Genomic DNA, 23549 nt, shown 5'->3' on the forward strand with positions numbered 1-23549 from the left:
CTGAAAATTCTTTTTTTGAGTGCAAAGAATTCGCAAATTTAAATGAGAATCTGAGTTAGTTTCGCACAAAACATTCAAATTCGCATATTTCTCAAATTTTCCGAGACGGAAACTACGAGATATTTCAAATATTATGAAAACTGATTATAAAAATTCGAGGTGTCTGAAAAAATACATAAAGTAGTTGTTAGACATCAACAGTATAAATCGAAGTTTTCTAATTCAAATATATTTGTACAAAAATGAAATTTTGTCAGATATCAGAAGCATTCAAATAATTGATTGCTATTGTCTATTGCTACTAATAAAACTGCCAGAAGGGATCGCAAAAGACAGTAAGCATATCATTTGCTATTAGACGCATTATCTTTTAATGATTGCTCTTAATCCGTCGATTGTATATATCTTAAGCTATAGACATTTTTCATGAATCCAAACACAAATCCTTCACTATCCTACAAGATAGTGTTCGTTTCAGAATCTTACACTTTTGCACGATTGTACCTCGCAAAGGGGTGGTACGTAGAAACATCATTAATAAATATGACACTTGACGTTCGTTTTTTTTTTTTTTTTTTTTTTTTTGTGTGTGTGTGTGTGTGTGTGTGTGTGTGTGTGTGTGTGTGTGTGTGTGTGTGTGTGTGTGTGTGTGTGTGTGTGTGTGGATGCCTCAATGGAAGTTAGGTTCTAAGATGCAGCTTGTATGATGATGTAATTAAGATGAAGCTAACAAATACAAAAAGTTTGTATTTATCCAAGATGTAGCTTTTGCAAATTGTCCAGCATTGAAGATATTTTAATTTCAGTTGAAAAATAGCAGGAATTATTTCGACTGATAGATCTTTTATAAATCAAAACGCATTGCGTTCAATGACATACGCGGATTACGCGTTGAATTTTTGAAAAAAATATTTAAAAATTACTTATATTTTTGCATATTGACATTAAATAAATTTTTAAAAACTTATGTACAATAAAAAATTATCAATTAAAAATTAAAATGCAATTTGAAAAGTGAAGTTTTTTATAAGGAAAAAAAGTATAAAACGAAAACCTGCTAATTTAGAAATTTATTAAACTATCTATTCAAAACCTACTGATAACTTTAAAGAATATATTTATCCAATTTCTTAACTAAGAAACAAGTTATATTTCTATCCATTTTTTTAAAATAGAAAGTTCAACTGATAAATGACATGAAATTTTCAACTTCTTTTCCCTCGCATTATGGTGCATTAAAATAAATATTTTTAAACCACCAAACTGTTTATTGTGTAGATCAGGAATTACAAAATATATTGAAAAATTACTATGCATAATTTGTACAGAAAAGATTTTTCCCTGAGAATATTTCATTAAAACTTAGCATTTGGGAAAATAGTACTTAAAGATAAAATTAAAAACTTAAAGTTTATAGACATAAAAATCAATGCAACTTCCTAAAAAATAGACGCAATAATAAAATTCAAATGTTTTTTTTAAAGAAAAAACCATTTTAAGAATACTGAATTAAAACAAAATATATATTTTCATGAAAAAAAAATCTGACTTTTTAACGTAGTCAAAAACCTTAAAATAACACAAAATGAAAACATTGTATTAATTACTTAGAATCTTGAAACTTTCAATTCCTATTTTTTTCCAACCTCCATATTTTTTAATCTGATTCATAAAACACTGACAAACATTATTTGTTTATGTCATAATTATTCAGTACACATACATTTTTTGGGGTAAACCCGATATTTATTTTGTCCTTCATCTAAATTCTAATGATAATTCAGAACTGGCAAAAATTTCTAGAATCCCTTCAACACATCCACACTTCATTTTTATGAACGCGAAACCATGAATTCAACTCTGTAATGATTATTCATTCTAAATTGGTGCCTTTGCCATCATATCCCTCTGCGACTGTGAATGGAAGCGAACGAAAGAGCATTAGGTTGCTTTCATTTCAGGAAACTAAAACTTGGAGGCCATCAGACGGAAAATAAAAAAGAAACCCCGCGCTGAGGGCCATTACCATAATAACATAGCTTCCCTTTTAGAGAGTCGCTTGTTACGAATTTAACTACTACTTTAGCTAGAGCACTGGTTTAATGTTTCCTGCTGTCCTCATAAAGCGGATCAAGATTTTCTGAATCCGAGGTTTCGATTCATAATGCTGTTATCATCGACGTTTCAAAGCTGTGTTGTCGTGAGGACAAATGTTCCAGAGAATTACAGGAACTAGAATCTATGTTCTTTCAGCCTGTTCAATATCGTTTTCGAGAATTAGTGAAAGGAAGAAATGACTCTTTCCTGATTAGGAATTCAATGGTAGAAAATATATATTTTAAATCCACATAGCGATTACAAGAAGCCTACAAAATGTATAAAGCTAATGTTTTACAAGAAAAAATTGTTTTGACACGGCTTACATTTTTGAAATTTAACCTAAAATAAAATATGTTAATATATATATATATATATATATATATATATATATATATATATATATATGATGTTTTAGAAATATTTGACTGGTGAAAAAAATGGCATCGATAAAACATTTTTTAAAAATGCAGAAAAATCGTTTAGTGAAAAAAAAAAAAAAAACACGTAACATATTAACTAAAATATTTGTAAAAGATTAAAGAGTTACACTTTTTTGAAGCAATTCAAACCTTAAAAAAATGTAAATCAAATATATTTTTTAAAAAAACTGAAAAATCAAACTGAGCAGATTCAAAATACAATTCTAAAATAAATTACGTTTAAAAATCCAATATACAATAGGAACAAAAACTGAATCAGTTAAAAGGACTTAAAATATCCATAATGCTTAAAATGAAATAATATTATATATATATATAATTCAAATAGCAATAACTGAATATTAGAATAAATATTTTTATAAAAGAAAATTCTTGAAAAATACTGAGAAGAAAACGGAAATATAAAGCTCTATATCATCTTGAAGAAACAAATCAATTTCCGGATAAACAATTTTAAATGAATTCATTAATAAAGGAATTGCTATCTTAAAAAATTATTAGTAATTTTAGTACAATATAATCAAGATCTTAATTGTTTGTCTGTACTATCTAATTAGACGACTATCTGTACTATCTAATAAGAATTTATAGAACTCGAGACGCCTGTGCAAAATTTACATTTCGAATTATGATTTTTTTTTAATTATTTAATTTTAGTTTATTTGGACAATTCATGTAATTCAATGCACGTATGAAATACGAGCACTAGAATTAAGGACATTAAATAAGATGCTTTTGGAATGAAAGCCATTTATTAGAAGCGTTATAAAGACGACGGAAAAAAATGTGATTAGGCAACAATTTCCAAAAGTAATCAAAATAAAATCAGTAAAGATCAAGTAATTTTAAAGTATTAAGACCTTGATTGCGACATGAATCACATGTGATTCACATCATTTTTAGTATTAAATATCTCTTCGTTATAACAGTTACCAGACAGCAAAGGTGTCATCTAAATGGCTCGAATCACAAGCGAGAATCGTGGCAGCGAACGTGTTAAATAAGAATGGAATTAGCTGACATGAATGGAATTTCATGATTTCTGTTTCACAAGGTGAAAAAAATAATAATTCAACAACTGGTTTCAAACGAGGAACAAAATTACACACTACTTCTTTAAAAGCAATTCTACGCAGTGCAGAGTCACAAAAAAGCAAACAATACATCTCCGAAAGCATTGTGGCTAAAACCAGCGAGGTAGCAATGACATTGGTCATACAAAGTGTTCATTGAAGTGCAGCCCAGATCTTCGGTGGGGAATTTATTGGCTTTTTTGTGAAGCCCAGCACCACTGACGACTGAATTTTGGGGTCACCTACATTTCGCTTTCTCCTCACTTTCACTTTGTCTCGGAACTTTTTTTTTTTTTTCCCTCCTTTTCTTTTCACATTTTTTTCATACATACATTCACGAAAAGATAGAAATAACTAAGATGAAATTAGATTATGAGTCCTGTTAAGCTAAGAGTAACCTGGCTAGAAAAAAATGGTGTATTGAGCAAGATCAATAATATCGAAATTAGAATGTACAGCATTTTATAAAATATAGTAATTAATAATTCAAAATGACAATATGGCGAAAGCTGCGCAATTCGTAATTGTCCTACTTAATGACTTCACGCCATGCCCATGGAGTAAAGGTACTTCAAAATCAATCCTCAAAGTGGAAACCAGTCAGTATTAGTACGGCATGGAGTGGAAGGTTCGATATTTAATCCTCCGGATATTTATTAGTCCATCAAAATTCTAAAGTTTTATATTTGAAAATTTTTGTTAAATTTCATGGAATCTTTTCTATTCTCTTAAAATTAGTACAAAGATGCATGAAATCTTTAACAAAGAATAAAATGCATGGACAACTAACTTGAGTTGCGGTTTATTATATAGAGGAAACCTCTTTTTGTTTTGCACTTATGTTAATTTTGTGCTCAGGGAGACTGACTTCTTCTGAATGGATTTCACTCCAAATTTGAATAAAAATCTACAAATTTGGCGGAATTATAAAATTTCATTTGTCTATTCCAAATCGCTGCTGAGTAGCTATGGTTTTTATAAACAGACTGAAAGACATAATTCCAAAAAAAAAAAAAAGCTTTTTGTATTTGGGGAGTACTGGAACATGGAGATTCGTCAAAATCTTGAGTTCTGCTTTTTTGCTTTATACACTCTTTGTATACTTCGGATATGATAAAATAAAGAAAGTTTTTCTAATATTTATCAGTCCATACCTCGACGTCATCGAAATAAAGATGAGTGCGTTACGCTCAAATATACAAAACCAAATACTTGTACTTCCAATGCTGATTTGAGGGCTTCTGGTCAATAAGGGCCAAGAGAATGATTACAAATTGCATTATTGCAAAGTCAACCAAAGACGTATGTGTCAAGGATGTTTAGATTTTTACGTCAAAGTTGAATATCTGCTTTCAAACCTCTTCACACCACTTTCAGGAGTGCGACTAATAAAAATCCGAGCACTCGTGGCATTCACGGATTTACACAACTCGATAACTTCATGCGGAGGTGGAGAGGAAGAAACATTTATTAAGTATGCAAGAAATTTCAGAAGATTACCGCTGATTTGTTGTCATTTTGTTTGTCTCAATTTGAAGAAACACGACGGCTATTTTGGAAATGACCTTTTCATTTTGAACTGTGTCTAGACAAAGAATACACCCTCCCCCTCCCAAAATCAGCTCTACTTTCCTCAACAAATTTCATTGCATAAGTGGAGAGAGGAAGCTATTTAATTTAATTAGATTCAGTTTGTCCAGGATCTAAATAAATGGCTGATATTAGACAGAATTATGTTTGATATGGTGGAACAATCTGCTATAGCGCCTTTTATCTGCCGCAATAGCCTAGTTCTCTGCTGTAATAGCCATAATAAAAAAGATTTTAATAATCTATATATAAACAGAAATATTTAATTATAAATAAATAACTGAATTTGAAACTTAAAACATATTATGAATATTTATCAAGATTGTTTAAAAAAAAGTATATAACGCTGAAACTGAATGTGGAAGACTGAAACTTGAATTTTCGGAATGATAACTAATATATAAATAGGAATTAAAATTGAATAAATGAATCTGAAAATGATATTTAATAAGATAGTTTGAGTAGAATTTGATATTTTAATGGTTAGGACAAAGATACATATGACCCATTTTCTATAGCGTATTACTGTAACAGAAAGTTTGTTTTAATTACAGCTTTCATTCAATAAATTTTAAACACAGGAAAAAATCCAAACTCCATTCAAACAGATAAACTATTCTGAAATAAATAACCATCATACTTAGGACTATTTAAAAGAACTCAACCGTATAGGCATTACTGAGCTGTCTACTTGTACTGACACTAATGATAGATATTATAATTAATGCTTCCTCAGAATCTACAGAAACGTGTTTTTCCAGCAGATTAGGAACTGCATTCCAGAAACAAAAACATTTTTAAAATGCAAGTGCAAAAGTTCTTCCACAATAAAATGCTCCATCGCCACATTTTTACAATAATTTATGTTTATTTTTATTCCATGTAGCAAGTGATACAGAAAGGGCCTGATAAAAATCGGGACCCTCGAAGGCAGGCACCATCAGGATCGTCGACATATCTCATTTCCTTTCATGCGAAAGTTTGAATTCGAGAACGCATGAAAGCCAAGTGGAAATTTCAACCCCGACTTCCAAAGTAAAGTAATTCGATAAGATATGCAAATGCTTCCACGCATCCATTTTTCAGAACAGCAGCAAAGAACTTTCCCGTCAAAGGCGCTCGCAAGCCAACACGTGAGGCTTGTAAATAACGAACGGCGCGATAAAGGTTCCATTTATCCAGATACACACAGGGGAAAACATCCCTGCTCGACTGCAAATAGTCACGTCTGAACTTGAAATTTAAATATTTCTTTAAGGAAAACCTTCGCCCAAAAGAGACGGATGAATATTAACTAGAACATGGGAGAATGCACAGCTAGCTCTTCAAAAGAATTTTAATTCCGAAAGCAGAAAAAAAAAGTAATGAAAAAAGCAAAAGAATGAAGAAACGGTAGTGGGGTTGATAGCATGGAAGACGTCGCCAAGGGGAGATTGAGAGTAATGTCGGAACACTTGTTTGATGAGTAGTGTTGCCACGTCTTGACCCGCACTGTGTAATAAATAAGTCATTACGCAAAGTCTACCTGAGGCAAGGTTTCTGAAGGCCGTGCCCAGAAGATACAGAGATAATTTCTTCTAGGAATTCCTCATTAGTGTAATTCTATTTCTAGAATTGATGGAGCTGTGTTCATTTCGCGAATGGAAGATATGCATCTTTATAATTTGACTGAGCCAAGATTAATTTTTAATTTTTACAAAGAATGCGTATACGAAAATGGAAAATAAATTTAAACTCGCTTCTATGATTAATTTGTGTAATGGTTTTCAATCGCCAAGTAGCATTGTTTTTCTTGAATAATATATTTTTACTCCATAATATTTAGCAGAAAATTCATAATTACTTTTGTTATCTATGAGTTTATTCAGAATAAATATAATAAATATAATGATGCAAAAAGAGGGACGAAAACAGTTTTACAAAGTTCTGTATAAGTAAAGAAGAGAAAAAGATTGAAACAGTGTTTTTCTCAAAATTGTCCATACAGTATTAACTTCGAAAAAAGTGTGTGTGTGTGTGTGTGTGTGTGTGTGTGTGTGTGTGTGTGTGTGTGTGTGTGTGTGTGTGTGTGTGTGTGTGTGTGTGTGTGTGTGTGTGTGTGTGTGTGTGTGTGTGCGCGCGCGTGCATACACAAAATACATCCCCCATTCTACAAAGACTCTAGTATTGAAATTCAGACCTTACCACCATGCGGCCAGCAAAAATTGGGATATCCGCAAGCGTTAATATTAATAAGTAAAAAAAATAGCAAGTGGTTTTTACAATAAAAAATAATTTTCGACCAAGATTTAAAAAAAAAAGTTAAAATGAAAGAAACAAACCTGCATTTTCATAAACTGCGAATTTAAAAAGAAAAAAAAGCTTTACTGCTTACAGCAAAAAGTTTATTAAATAAAAAAATGTATGAAATTCAATAAAAATATGTCTAATATTAATAGTACATATATATATATATATATAATAACATTAAAAACTTGATGAATAATTAAATAAAAATATAGAACTTTTTTTTTAACACTCAAAACCACGGATTTCCGATTTCGCGTCTATTTTCAGGGAAAGATGCAAATTCAGAACACATGAATCAATCCCAGCATTCCATTAAGTATCAAATACAACTATCTTATCGAAAATTAATCTACTTAACACACACCATATCTGATTTTTATTGGCATTTTTCTGATCGTTGCCCTACGATAACAGAAGCCATGTTTGCATTTCCATCACTAACACAAACATCAGAAATATCTAGAATATTTTGCAACAGAAAAGAAAAAAAAATCTTCTGTTTCTATAAAATTGGAAAATTCTAGTTTTTCTAAACAAATAAATGCATTTTTGCATCCACTCTGTACAGGACAAATTTTTCTGCTTCACTCAGCACGAAAGAATAATATTCATTTGTATAATTGACTATATAGAAGAACAATTTTCCAACAGAATATTATTAAATATCATAATTTTTTAATAAATTCAAATATTAATAAATTAACAAATAATCAGATAAATTAATTAAAAAGACGCGCAAGTTCACTAATTAGCATTTCTATGAATGGATTATTACTTAATGGACTCAGAGTTAAAACTCTGCAAAAAAGGTATTCAATTCTTTCAACATCAGTACAAAGCAAATGTGAATGCGTTTTATATTATCAAAATTAAAAGCAAAAACCAAACATAGCACAAGCATTTTGTTGTAGAATGATTCAAACTAGTATCTCCAATGGTTTAAATTTTACGGTTATAGCCACAGGTTTCAATTAAGAAGTCTGAATTTTATAATACACACACAATAAAGTTTCAGAAGTAACACGAATTAAACTAGAAATATCTGATAGGTGCACAGAAAAAGTGAAATGAAGTGTGTGCGTCTTCAGCAGAGCAGACCATTTGATAAAGAACTTTTAAACAAACACATTTGGGAAGATTTAAAAAGCACCATGGCTGTTTAATGTTCATATGGAAACTTTTTTTGAGGGGAGAGGGGTCAAAATGGACATATTACATTTTGATATAACAGAGAAGATATTTTGGAAAGTCATCTAAATAAACTAAAATTTAGAAATCAGTTTTATTAAAACATTTTGTACTTACTCTAAAACTATTCTAAATTAAATGAAAATCATTTTTATCTCCTTGAAGTAATATTAACGCAATAAGGTAAGGGTGTGAAATGTATAACCTCTACCCCCTTCGAACAGCGAGATAAGTCTTCAAGGAACATAAAAGTCTGATAAAATATGGATACTCATTTAACTTGCAAATAACACCGATGTAAATTCTGTGCGGTCGTTTTCGGAAAATAAAAAAGATAAAACACGAGAAATTACTTCTCACCAAACAAAGCTATTCTTTTATTGAATGCATGCATCGTTCCTTTTTGAGCAGAGAAAATATATTACGGAGATAAAACAAGAGGGGAATGACTAACCAAGGGTCAGATGACTGAGCCAATAGCTAACAAAGTGCCTGACCCCCATCATTTTGGGAAGCAGCATCGCTTACAAATAACAACGAAAAGATAAGTAGCATAGTTTTTTGTGGGACCTCGCAACTGACCTTATCTTTGAGGGCCTTTCACAACATTAAAGGAGAAAAGGTCTTTTGTTAATCTTTATTTATAGAAATCGAGGGGAGAATGAGCCAGAGGAAAGTGAAAATGAAAAAATGTTACGCGCAAACGTTATGCGAAAAGGTATCGTCAGGCAGAAAAATAAAGAACATTCAATGCATCTTGTCCATTGCAGTTGCAGAACTTTAATTACTAATGTTTACTGATACCGAGATTTACTGATTACGAGAGACAGATAGCACGAATTTTTAATCACATTCTTTGACTTTATGAAAAAAAAACACAGTTATATGGAATTTTCAACACGTGACAATTAAAGTAAACGATAATTGTTTTGAACGGGATACAAATTCAAAAAAGCACCAAATTGTTTTTAAAATCGCTCGCAATTTGCATGACAAAATGATGTATAAAACAAATGGGAATATTTTGATAATCAAAATGCATTGCAGGATATAGTCATTACGAATGGTCAAACTGATTTTCGACCAATTTCATTTATCTTTACTAGTTCGAGACTTCAAGTTTTCACAATCGAGAGATTACATTCCAAAAACAATTTATTTAAATATTTATAACGTTACTTAGGTATTCACTCAGGTAATTATGTAACAAGCGAGACAAATTTTGATTGTACTACAAGGCTAAATGAGAATGAAGGCACAGCATATTAGATACTAGTAGAATATTCGACGAATTTCGATTTCTTCAATTATCTAAATTGTATAGATATTGAACACTGCTCCGTTCTTACAAAGATCCATATTCATGGGATACAAGTTAGATACTCCGACAACGACGTCACATAGATTGACTACGGTTAAATTTTAACATCTAACATCCACTGTAAGAACTAAGGAAAGTTGAAAATACCGTTTTTTTTTGTTGTTGTTGTTGTTGTTTTTTTTGGGGGGGGGGTTACATTTATATCAGGTCCTAACTGAAACCGATATTTTTAATCACAACTTTCTTTTAATATGACTATGCTGAATCGACAACAAATACAGATAACATTATAATAATAATATTATAATAATTATAAAATACAGACAACATTGCACTCTGAAATCAAGAAGTTAAGACAAAAGATTAAAATTTGTAGTTAGAAGCATCATAGCATGATAATATTAGGTTTAATTCGTTTGGCTTCATTCATTTTACAAAAAAAAAAAAAAAAAAAAAAAAAAAAATAGAGTAATGACAAAGTACATGCACAAGAAATATTTTCAAGATCTTCTGAACGCGCTGACAGTATCAGTAAAACAAAGTAAAATAATGTTGCAAAATAAACTAAAAAATGTTAAATATAAAATTGGTAACTTTGGTAATAAATAACTTTGTTACTTTTTTTTTTTTTTTACTTTCTAAAGTTGTGCAAACATTTCTGCGGTGATATTCTCCGATGCCATTAAGGAAAAATGATAAAGTTTTTTACTTAATTAAAAAATAAATTATAAATATTTATAAAATCTAATATACATTAAGTAATAAGATAAAATCAATATTAGGATTTATAATTTATTAAAATTCAAATCGAAATTGATTAATCCTTTTTTCATGAGCACTTAATACCTAAATAATTACATTCGAAATTTGGTAGTTTCATATCTAACATGCGGCCCTCTAAAGCGTTTTGAGTAGTTAATTTCATGTATCACGCAATTTATAGATGATAAGCCAGCTTATAAACATTATATACAATCGTCCATTATCGTCTGTAACGCTAAGTAGAATTAAAAAAAAACAGCCATTTTGGTCTGCGTCATTATGGGTACGAAATCTCAAATTCTATTTTGGTATCTAGCAACAGACAATTTTTTTAAAAAATGAAATGAACCGATTCATTGATGCGTGAATAAAACTAAGCAGGAATAAAAATTAGTTTTGTGATCATAAATTTCAAACTTTATTAACATTTACGAATGTTGGATTGCAGCAGAGTTTAAAGCTGAGATTGAATATAAAAAACTTCAAAAACGTATTTAGTGATTAGTTTGACTAGCGAGTTTTTGAACATTATGGATAGAGAAGAATCCACTACAAGAAAACAAAAACTTTCGTTTAGTTACGTTATACGTTATTATACATTTAATGTATACGTTAAATGTATTCGTCATTAATAAATACGTTAAATGTATATGTTATTATACATTTTATTTCTTAAGTACTCTGCCAATCTGCAAGAGATTTTCCACCACAACTTTCATTAGTTACTGTGATAATTATTTCCCAGATATCGTTAACAATAAAATAGAACAGGTCCGTCTAGAAGGGAACATCTTCAAGTAAATAATTAACAAATTATTAATAAAAACTAAAAATTTATAATGGATTATGTATTTCAATCCTTGAAAGATTTCTCATGCAGTTCTTACTCACTCTCGAATAACGAATCGCACTGCTTACATCTGACCTTACCCTTTGGGAAGTTTCACAACAGACAAGAAGGAAAATTCTTTCGTTAACTTTTATATTTAGAAGAGGTCAGGAGAAATGAAAATAAGATAATATTACAAACAAGTCGTGCGAAATGGAATGGCGTCATCTTCAAGCAAAAAAGAAGAAACTCCAATTCCTTACACCCTAGGTAGCAAAACACATCGAACGTTCTTCCGTTCTTAGAAAATTCACAGAAATTCCACAAGGATCTTTCGCCATCGCAATCAAAATTGATGTAACCGCATTCCTCATTGTCAAGCGAATATACCTAGAACAGAACTTCAAACGCAGGGACATAATGAACCGGGATTTGCATAGATCGCAAGACGGTCTGCGATCTTTATTGATCCATCAGGGAACAAAGCTTCAGGGGTATTGGTGCTGTGGTTGTAATGCATGAATAGATTATTTGCCCTGGGACAGGATCATTACTGCGATTCCATTAATCTAATATTGATCCCGTATTTATATATATAAATCTGAAGTGAATTACCCGAGAATTCGTATTTACAATCTAACAACCATTAGAAATATCTATTGCAGAGTAGAACAAAATATCAGCTTACTTTTGAGAACATTTTATTCAGAAATATTATTTATTAAAAATACTTCCATATATATTGATGATAAGTTTATTAAAATGACCACAAATGGTTAGAAATTATGCAGATTTTAGTACTAAAAATATGCAAGTTCCAGGATTGTAAATAATACATCTATTAACTACCCAACACAATATCGTCGTCACGCTATAGTGTCAAAACATCTTATTGGTGCAAGATTCCTATATATCTGGTTTGATAATGTATGTGTTATAATACTGTTATAAGTTGAGACAACCTGCTATAACTTGCTTCTGGTCACCACTGTTATTTAGCATTCCATATATATTGCTGCGGCTGATTTTGGCACGCGACATTGATATATTTAAATAATTATGTATGTTTATTATTATTAATAATAATGATGATGATAGACATTTTAAAAACATTTTAGACGATATATTTTAATTTCTTAAGAATATTTTCGGCGACTTTGACACATTTGTCGACTACCCTCGAGTAATTACTATGCTATATGACATAATATAGCATGTCTCTGTCACAAATGTATTCATTCAATCCGTTTGCATTCGCCGAATGTATTCATTCAATCCGTTTTCATTCGCCGAATGTATTTATTCAATCCGTTTTCATTCGCCGAATGTATTCATTCAATCCGTTTTCATTCGCCGAATGTATTCATTCAATCCATTTTCATTCGCTTAATGTATTCATTCAATCCATTTTCATTCGCTGAATGTATTCATTCAATCCATTTTCATTCGCTGAATGTATTCATTCAATCCATTTTCATTCGCTGAATGTATTCATTCAATCCATTTTCATTCGCTGAATGTATTCATTCAATCCATTTTCATTCGCTGAATGTATTCATTCAATCCATTTTCATTCGCTGAATGTATTCATTCAATCCATTTTCATTCGCTGAATGTATTCATTCAATCCATTTTCATTCGCTGAATGTATTCATTCAATCCATTTTCATTCGCTGAATGTATTCATTGAACCCGTTTATATCCGATGAATGTATTCATTCAACGACATCGCATGATATTGCATGAATGCACAGACAACAAAATGCCAATGCATTCAGTATAATTTAAAATTTGATAGCATTATGATTATTGTTATGTGAAAAATCTAACTGTTACAGAGTATCCGTCGATTTAGATATGGTGGTTCGCCGAATTTTCGTGGGGAAATTCTTGAAATCACACGCACAATTCACACCATTTACATTTTGCATAATTTCACTATTTTTTTCATTACATATACAATAATTTACTAGCGTATTGGTCCAGAATCAAGAAAGGAAAGTATCGCTGGGGAAAAACATTACATACCACATAACAATTTTTGAAAAAAATTAATTACCTTACTTGTCATATGCATTGATGAAATTGAGATAAATAATCATAGAAACCACATTAAGCAATGAATTTGATGAGTTTCGCACTTTCAGATGTGAAATTTTCGATAAAACTAGACTTACGAATGAAAGCAGCTCATTAAAATTGCTCCTGACAATATTTTATGTCAGTTAGGGCTCAGCCATGCACTTAACTTTAATTAGGAAAGATTACTTATTCATTCGGCAACACTGGGAGCCTGCCAAAGATGTTTATGACTTTGTTAAAAGACACCTCTGGTTAATCATGTTAATTAAAATTTATAGGCGAGACAAAAGTGATCCAATTTACGAGTCGCATTAGCATTTCAGAAATGAAACTATACCTGCTTAAATTATGATTGATGAGTAGAAATAACTAATTTTGGATCTCTTCATTCTGTGTAGTGATAGTTCTATGTAGCAGGTTTTTAGGTCTAGAAAAAATTATTATTATTATAGAAAGAATTGCTTCAATATGAGTCGTCTGAAAATATAAATGCATACAAAGTGTGACAGAGCTATGCCAATTTTTGAATTATCAAAAAAAAAAAATCGATTTTACGTTGCCAGTTTTCGAAAAAATATCGATATATAGAAATCATGAATAATAGTTCACGATAAATCGATATTCACAATTAATTTACGTTTTCGATTTCGTTTTGGTTACTGGTTAGTGTTTATTTTTTGTTGCTCTTCATTCTTATTGACCTTCATATAAAATTTTTGTTAATATTTCTATACATACTATAATATTCTAATACATAGAAATACTTGTTTTAAACGCAATGTTATAAATTGTAACATGCAGGCATTGATTGGCAATGACACACTATATTAAAGGAGTTTTAACAAAATTATTTTCTAACTATTTTTATTCAAAAAAATATTTTTATTATATCAATTGGAACTTCCTTTTATTTGGAATCATTCTGATCAGTCAAAACATTAAGAGATGCTATTTATAACCTATAATAAATTATGATACCACTCTATATCGAAAAATATCGATGTGTTGGACGATATATCGCGATGAAGTTCAGTCATCGCCCAGCCCTAAAGTGCGGTAATACTTATTTTGAAAATTTTCATTTATACAATTCAAATAATAATGGTTATCAAGGACTCAGTCCGTTTTCATTCAACAGGAAAAAAGATAAAACAACGTTTAGTTATCTACTTTTACAGCGTATAGAATATTCCGAAAGGTAAGGAGTTAAGAAAATAAAATGAACCTAATTTTAATGCAATTTATAATAAATTTGAAACTGGGAAAACAAAATATTTTTCATTTAGAAATAAATGGATTAAAATTTATAAGTGAATTTGTGAGAATCAAATGACGTCGCAATTCATCTTTTGGGAGAAATTCAAAGCAGTTTCTCAATTAATAATTTCTTAATTATTTTTAGAAATTTAAAGATGTTGTATTAGTAGCATATTTTCTGGAATTGCTTTTACTAATGCACATACAGTTTAACTACAGAAATTAATGCATGAATATAGAATTTGTTTCATATTACTGTTATAATTTTCCTTCCAACAAAAAAGGAGATACCAATTGCTTTTGTATTTCAACTGTAGCATGAAAAGAGAGAAGTACAAGAAATATTCTGAAACGTTAATGCATACAAATCAAGAAAACAAACGTACAAGATCAGCATATATCATTTACTATTAGCAGACGACAATTTAAGACATCCTTCAGTTAGAATGTGCAAGATTGAAATCACACAACATTCTTTCAAAATAAAATTCCTAATCTTAACAATGCAAAGATAAAAAGCTCAAAGACAACAGGCATAGTTTGCCCAGCAAAAGTACGCGAGAATAACTCGGTCATTCTTTAACAAGAATGGGTAAATTGTTAACATTCTCCTACAACAAATCCATAAGAGACAAATAAGACAGATGATAGAGCTTTCATTCCATCATAACAAAATGAAAGCTTTTTATAATTCAGGTTAATAAAGAATATCAACATTATAAGATAAATATCCATGTCCTACAATGTAACACATAAGAATTTTCAAAAATATTCTTTCATAAATAAATGTACTCATCCCAACAATGCATCAAATTAGAAACCTTTAATTTCGAAATAATATACGTTAAGAGCTTTATTACAAAATCTTTTATAAAGACATATACAACGTCAAGAAAACTTTTAGTATATGTTTTTTTTTCCTACAGCGTCATGCCATCAGATTTTAGAGGTATATAGGAAAATTTAGTTGCAATCACGGAGTAAATTATATTATCTAGCAGACAAATCAAAATCGCAAAAGTTTTTCTTAAGAGAAACATGTTGTAATTATATTAAAAGATTTTTTTTTTTTTGTTAGTTCTGATGTGGAAGCACAGGGCAATTGTTCCAAGAAATCACTTTGCGAAGAACACGCATAAAACCTTGGAAGCACTTTACGGCGGGAAAATTTTTTCCATGATTAGAGTAAATGCATTGCATTTCAGGGGGAAAAAAACCCCGACGTCTATGCTTTAAAAGAATCAGGATTGTGAAATGATAAACTTATCCATGATAGAATAAAATATATGGCACGCCAAATTTAAGCTGAGAACTGTATATTCCATGTATTTAGCATCTTTTTTGAGAAAGATTTCATCCATGATTTACAAGCTGTTGGCTTTTAACGCTATTCTAAAAAGTCACGACTTTAAATATATACAGAAAAAAGTAAAGATTAAATTCAAAAATTTAAATCAATGCAAAACTCGAAAAGGCGTTTTTCCAACGTTTTTGAGAAACAAAGTATTTCCCCATGAGATTCTGGATAACGTTTTTGTATGCCAAAGGTCAAAAGATTTTACAACAGTAGCAAATCGAAAATTCTGAATTTTAAGCGCATTTTGTTTAAAGGATTATTTGCTTTTGCCTGCAAGCACTTGACACACTCGTGCACTTGACATTTCGCGAAAAGAGAATTTCAATTTATTTATTCGAAGCAATGAATGTGCCAGGCTGTTTTCTTCGATGTGCTGAGCTAAACTAAAAAAACTAAACATTTTTGCAACAGAAAAGATGCTATTTTATAAAAGACCAAATCTGTTCAAAACTTCTGTCATGCCTAGTCGCTATTTATTGTATTAAATAATGTTTAACTGTTAATGTATTCATTAAAATGTAACAGGATTAATTAAACTGGAGTTTTGCTTTATAAAATTATGCAACTACTATTTTGAAACAGATCCTGAAATTTTTAGTAATAAGTAAATGACGATAACATTTGAGCAGTCGGTGTTTGACCCAAGAGATAAATGTATCGTTGAAATACCAGCGATACCATAATCTTGATGATAAAACTTGAACATACAAACAAGGCGGCCATTTTGGTAATCCTAATCTAAAATCCTTTTCTCGACAAAAAATACTTCATTTCGGATTAATGAATCAATCCAACAATTAAAGTCTCTGCTTACATAACTGCACAAGTTCAGTTTTATGAACATAAAAAAAAATAGGAAAAAAATTTAAAACAATTCAAGAAGTCGGCAATGTTTTTGAAATTTAATAATATCCTTGATACTGCTTTTGTAATAACAAATGAGCGATAAAAAATACCTCATTAACATCAAAAGATATTAAATATTTAGAAATTGGTATGTTTGATGATCATTGATTCATCGTTATATGATTACAAACGATACCAGACACTCATATTTTCTTTACTGTTCTTGAAACATTTTCCCACAGGGTAGCCTTGAAAGTTACTATTTTGTTTTATTGATTAATGGCTTTCTAGAATATGACAAGCAAGTGCTTTAGAAATCTTCACGCTTACGGCAAGACCTTCAACATTTTTTTTTTACATTCTGATTTAATATTTGAGACAGAAGAACTTTGATGCTTAAAACTCGCTTATCTTTTGGAACGAAATTAGCTTCATACATTCAATGTTCCCTTTTCTCGTTAAAAATAATTCTTGCATAACGGTTGTTCAGTAATTCAGACTTCATTTTGAATATATGAATAAATTTAATTTTGCCAATTAAACAGTGGCAGTAGTCTCTCCAAAACGTTCTCGCATGTTTTCTAATAAAGGTATTATGCCTCACCCCTATAAAAATATCATCGACTTTGTGCAAGGCAAAAAATGTATTGCATGACAATAGGTATAATAGTTACGAAATATTAACTTCTAGTACGAATTTAGTATTTTTAGTGAATCCATTCTATGATTGTTGACAAATTTCTTTAACGATTAATCCCTGGCATCGGCTAATTCTATTCGAAAAATCGTATCTGTGTTTTAGAAGAGTGAAACAAAAATTTAACATAGAACCACTTTTGTAGTCACAAAATTGCATCCTAAATTTCATACATTTAAGTGTTATATTTTTGAGTTATCACGTGTATAGACCGACTGCATCTGAAAGTACGGGCCGATAGGCAGACACTTTTTATCTGTTTGAGCTCAAAATTTGCTAAGTGTTTACACTACAGATGTTAAATCTGTGAATCGAATGTTATCCCTCTAACTCTGTATTATAGTAATTGCGTTCATTTACATTCAAATAGCCGATCAGGCGCTTTTCTCTTTTTTTATAGCAAATTTTAGAGACACCTACAAATTTGGTTTAAAGACCATATATCAAATTTCACCTGTCCAGCTCAAATCATTTGAGTTATCTGTGTTACAGATGGACGGACAGACAGACAGACAATGCCAAAATGTCTCAAGGAGATCAAACCTGAAGATACGTCAAAATTTCGACGAATTTTTGCCGATTACAAAATATTTTTATACTTCGTATACGAAAAAGTAAAAAGCTGTAAAAAAAATACAAAACAAACGGCCAGAAAGTAGGAAAAACGAACAGAACAATGAAATCTAGCTTATAGAACACAGCTCTTCCAGAACTATGCAGTCAAATACTAGAAGCAAAATGGACATCCTTATGTCACTATATAACAAAAGTCTGCTCTTTGAAGAAAACTTAATCCCGACTTTTCTGCTGTGACAATACAGTTTAAAAGAAATCATCGATTATTTCTTCTATCGATCATCGATTTTCTTGATTCGATATTTGACGGGTTTCATTCAATGTATACTAATAATAATATTCCGATTAGTATTGTTTAAAGTTTCTTTAAAGTCATGCGACTAACATTACAAAGTCCATTGATAGATTGTTGTGGAATTCACTTTCAGAAAATCAGTTAAATCAAATCAACAAGATAAGAATATAATTCCCTGGTTAGGTGTCATTTGATAAGAATTGATATTTAGAATTAAAAATCCGGTCACTTCGTTATATTCAATTTTTAACATAGTACCAGACCCACTTTGACAAGCTACAAAAACTGGAGATTTTAATAAGCGTGGACACAGATGCTATTGTAGTATCATTTTTAATTTCCGTACTTGCCATTTATAGGAAATTTTTAAATTCACAAACTGACATTAAAACGAAAATACTCAATAAAACAGCTAACCATAACGGTATAATAAACAATTTCAAAAAAAAATCAATCCTATATAGAATCGGATGCGTAATTACGCGGTTTATAAATGAGAATGTTATAGCAATTATGCTGTATCGTAACGAACATGAATGTTATAGCATTCCCGTCTGCAAAAGTATTAAATCAAACCTTTCGATATATCCTGATTGGACAGACTTTTCCAATTATTTAACTCTGTGTTATTAATACTTGTTATATCAACCGAAACAAGGAGTTTCTGCAATCAACAATCCGTCCCATTCCCAATCATAACACCCACAAATGATGCAAATAAGTAACTGGATCTTCGTCAAGACGTTTCCACCAAAAAACAAGAATCCGCAGAAGACAGATCCCGGAGGAGTTCTTATGTGCTCGAGGATAAGGAGGAATGTTTTTCTTGTACGAAGAGGGGGGCGGACATCTTCGCGTTGGCGAAAGAAATGGATTGGCGTGGATATCCTTACGGATCGAATTCATGGGCAAGAGATATGGGGCAGATTGGAACAGAATTAACGAGAAAAAGAATCCGTAAGAGAAATATTAGCGTGGGTGGAAATGTGACGCATGCCGCTTACCACGTCTAATAGATAAGCTGCTTCTTTTAACCATAGGATCGCCAACTAAATCTGGTTTCAAGCTGTTTTCGGTTAGACGTGACGAAAAAGGACTTACCAGATGGTTTTGTTTTACTTCAGTCCTACTTGACATTTATTTCCCCGCTTTATTATGACTACAATCTTCCAACAGTCCTTCATGTGAATTCTTAGGCTATCGCATCATATAATATTACATATGAAATCAACTGCTTTTTCTGTAACGTCAAATTATGGTACATTTTTTAAGGCTTTTAAAATCTTTTTACTTTCGGGAAAAAAATATTGTATTCAGCAAAATATTGAACATTTTCCTATTTTGATGAAACATATTTCAGATACTCACGAATTAAACATTCTAAATTTCTTTCTCTCCTTATCTGTTGTTTGTGTTCGATGTAAACTCGAATAACTATTTGTATTAGGGGAAATAAAATGATTCTCATTAAAATGATGTACCATTCAAAATAAATTTTTCTCTTATCAGAATCGTAGATATATGGCAAATTCTGAGCCAAGTATATCATCTGAATGACCATCGGTTGGTACATCTATTCATGCCTGTGTGAACGCGATAATTTAAAACGCAACAAACTAGTGTTATGAATATGAATACGTGACATCTATAGCAAAATAATATATTAGTATTGGATTCTGGATTGAAGCGTTCAAGTTTAGCTGTATATTAATGTCCTGCTTTTATATTATTTTTAAAAGCAATACTAGGGATTGTTTAGGACAGATCTCGGTCAGACAACGAGGAAGTTCGATGTGAGACTACTCTTCCAAACGTCCGCACCACACCAGCAGGCTCCATCAGCCAAAAGAAAGACTTTTTACAAAAATACATATTCAGTTCTCTTCACTGAACCTTAAAGCTGAACACAAAATGCGCTATACCATGGAAGTCTACTAGATAATCAATAGAAGACTATTCTTGCAGATGGTCAGAATACACAGCCTAAATATTACAGCAAAATATGTAAGAATGCAAGTTTTTGTTAACTATTGTGTTTATTACAATATTTTTACACATAACGATAGACGACGTAATCAAAATTCCTGTTTAAAGCAACACTTGGGCTATTTTGGGACGGACCTCGTAATTTTGAACCGCGGTCAGATGACGAGGACGACACCTGAGCTGGCATCCCTCTCCACACCACACCAGCGGGAGGACGTTTGGTCAGGACGGATTTAACGTGCAACAGACCCCCTTACACGACAGTTCTTCGTTGGAATCGGGTCTCGAACCTGAAACCCTCCGGTTCCGAAGCCGAGGCCTTACCACCGTGGCCCCCAGAATTAACATAGGAGTGTCGCAGAAAAACTGCATCGAATAATTCCTAATCAAGGCATTATTTACCCTCGCCCGCATAAAATTAAAGACCATGGGTAAAGTCGTGAATACTTCTCATGGCATTGACAAACCATAGTAACGAAGTATTGATCCTAGGCATGAATCTAATATTTTTAGTCTATTTTGCGACTAATCGCTGGCATACGGCTAAAACTCAAGTAGCCAAAAAACATGAATATATATTTTGTGTTGTTTTATTTTCTGGTCGATTGAAACCAAAATTAAACATAGAATATAATTGTAGATCACAAGATCTTAAAAATGTCAATTCATTTCAACCATTGCGTTTTTGAGTTACTGCGATTATATGCATACGACGAGTGTCGACGACAGACGGTTAACCCTTTGACGGATTTGAATCGCAATTTGATATAGATCTACATTTAAGCTACATTACATCCTCATATTGTTTACATTTTATCCTTAATACTGTTTACCACTTTTAGTCTTTGGCAAAGGAATAAATACAAAACAAAATTCAATCACAAAAAAAAGCTGAAATAAATTATTCATTATTAACTGCTGTCCCCTCTTACTGAATAAATTATTTATTATCTTTTTTACCGAAAAGAAATGCAGTCTCATAGAGTGAAGAAGCAAAATAGCTCTAACGTATTTCACTTTATTTATTAGTTTTCTTTATAAATTTCTCGATAATATTATATGATGTATGCATCTAGTTCTAGTTTTCTAGTTTCTTATGTCCTACTCTAAAAATACATAAACCATATTTTTTGTTCCAAGCCAAAAATGCGCACAGCGTCGTCATTTACAACAAATTCAAAAAGTATTAGTTGAACTGATCAAGCGAAAAATGACTCAAACCACTGACCAAGAATCTCGTTCACCAAATAACACAGTTGTCTCGAGACAGCCCAATTTTGCATATAACGAAAACGGCTTCTCAAACCAAGCGAAATGAATACAATAAAGCTAGACGGGCGTTTCCAATGGAAGGATCCTGCACATTTCACGCCTGGGCTACGGCCCAGACGGCTTTTTGACGGGCTGATCCCGACAATTAAATCGAACGCATGCAAAAACCATTCAGCTCAGTTGAAGAGAGCCTCAAACAATTAAATGAAGTGGAAAAAAAGTTTCAAGCAAAACGTTCTTTTTTTTCACCGTGTTACGCTTGGCTCTTTAGTCATGTGATTTAAAGACTGACATTAAAATTTAAGAAGGTCTAGAAACTTTTATATTCTTTTATGTGAATAAGAAACGAGGAGTTATAAATATCATTTCCGGTTAATTAAATTTGCTAAAAAAGGCAATTTTCAATGCTGAAAAGGCCGCTTCTTCTCCCTTGCCTCCAACTGGGAAGCTTAAGAAAAATCACTTCAGTTCTGCACTAGAAATCAGAAAACTTAATGGCACATTGCGTTCATTATACAACAAAAGTTTAAATTATTTTTATTCTTGGGACATTTGAGAGCAGAAAAACTTCAAAACACCATTTTTATCAAAAATCTTTTCCTGCGACATCAAAAATTAAAACTAAATACGTTAGAAATTTTGCAGAATCTGAAAAAGAAAGGATCTTGAAAGTCTTGGCTAAGTTGGGAAGTTAATTTGTGGTCGAGATTCTGTTTTAAAAAAAATTCAAATTTCTCCAAATCTTACATTTTTATATGAATGGCAGATGATAAATTGGATTTGAATTTTTATTCCTCAATAAAATATGCACGATGTTAATTGAAAAACAAGCCTAGTAACACGTATAAATTGTTTTCTAATTATTGTCTATTAGCTTTCCTGGCCTCCATAAGTCTTGTTAGATAATCACTATGTGCAAAAAAGTTACAACTTTATAACAAATAAAAATTGTATGCATTCATAACATAAAATGTGAGCAAACAAATTGAAGTAATTGGATTCATTCTTTTCTCACTTATATCAGCAATTCGAACATAATTTATGGAAATCTAGCTTCAATTAGTTTTGCAGTAATTAAATACGCAACTGCTAACTGGTATTTAATGAAAATCTTTCGACGGCTGGTTGCTAAGGTAGCTAACATTCTTTAGCAGTTAAAATATATGAAGCTTCGCGTGAAAAAAGTTTTTAATTGAAGATATTTTTTCCCCCTTTCTCATTCTCAACTTAAAGTACGAAAAGTCTTTTCTTCCATCACATAAACTAAATTTGTATTAAAACGTGGCAAATCAAAAATTAATTACAATCTCTTCATCAATTAATACATTGTTCATTTCATCAGAAAAACATCGAAGCATTTCTGATAATGAAGGCTTTGAGCAGATCTGATTTAGTTTAGTTATATTAAAGTCCCGTTTTAAAGCAATACCAGGGCTGTTTTGGGACGGATCTTGTAATTTTGAACCGAGGTCAGATGACGAGGACGACACCAGATGTGGCACCCCCTCCCCAAACTTTCATTCCACACCAGCGGGAGCACGTTTGGCCCCGACAGATTTAACGTGCACCAGACCGCTTACACGACGGTT

The 23549-nt window shown here is 31.3% G+C and overlaps 1 protein-coding gene across 2 annotated transcripts in view; it reads right to left on the minus strand.

Annotated features, from left to right (window-relative positions):
* Positions 1-23549, minus strand: part of LOC129957312 (uncharacterized) — a 218818-nt gene that overhangs the window by 31082 nt on the left and 164187 nt on the right. The gene's annotated exons all lie outside the window — the stretch shown is intronic.

The sequence above is a fragment of the Argiope bruennichi genome, chromosome 2 (assembly GCF_947563725.1).
Source record: "Argiope bruennichi chromosome 2, qqArgBrue1.1, whole genome shotgun sequence".
Lineage (NCBI taxonomy): Eukaryota > Metazoa > Arthropoda > Arachnida > Araneae > Araneidae > Argiope > Argiope bruennichi.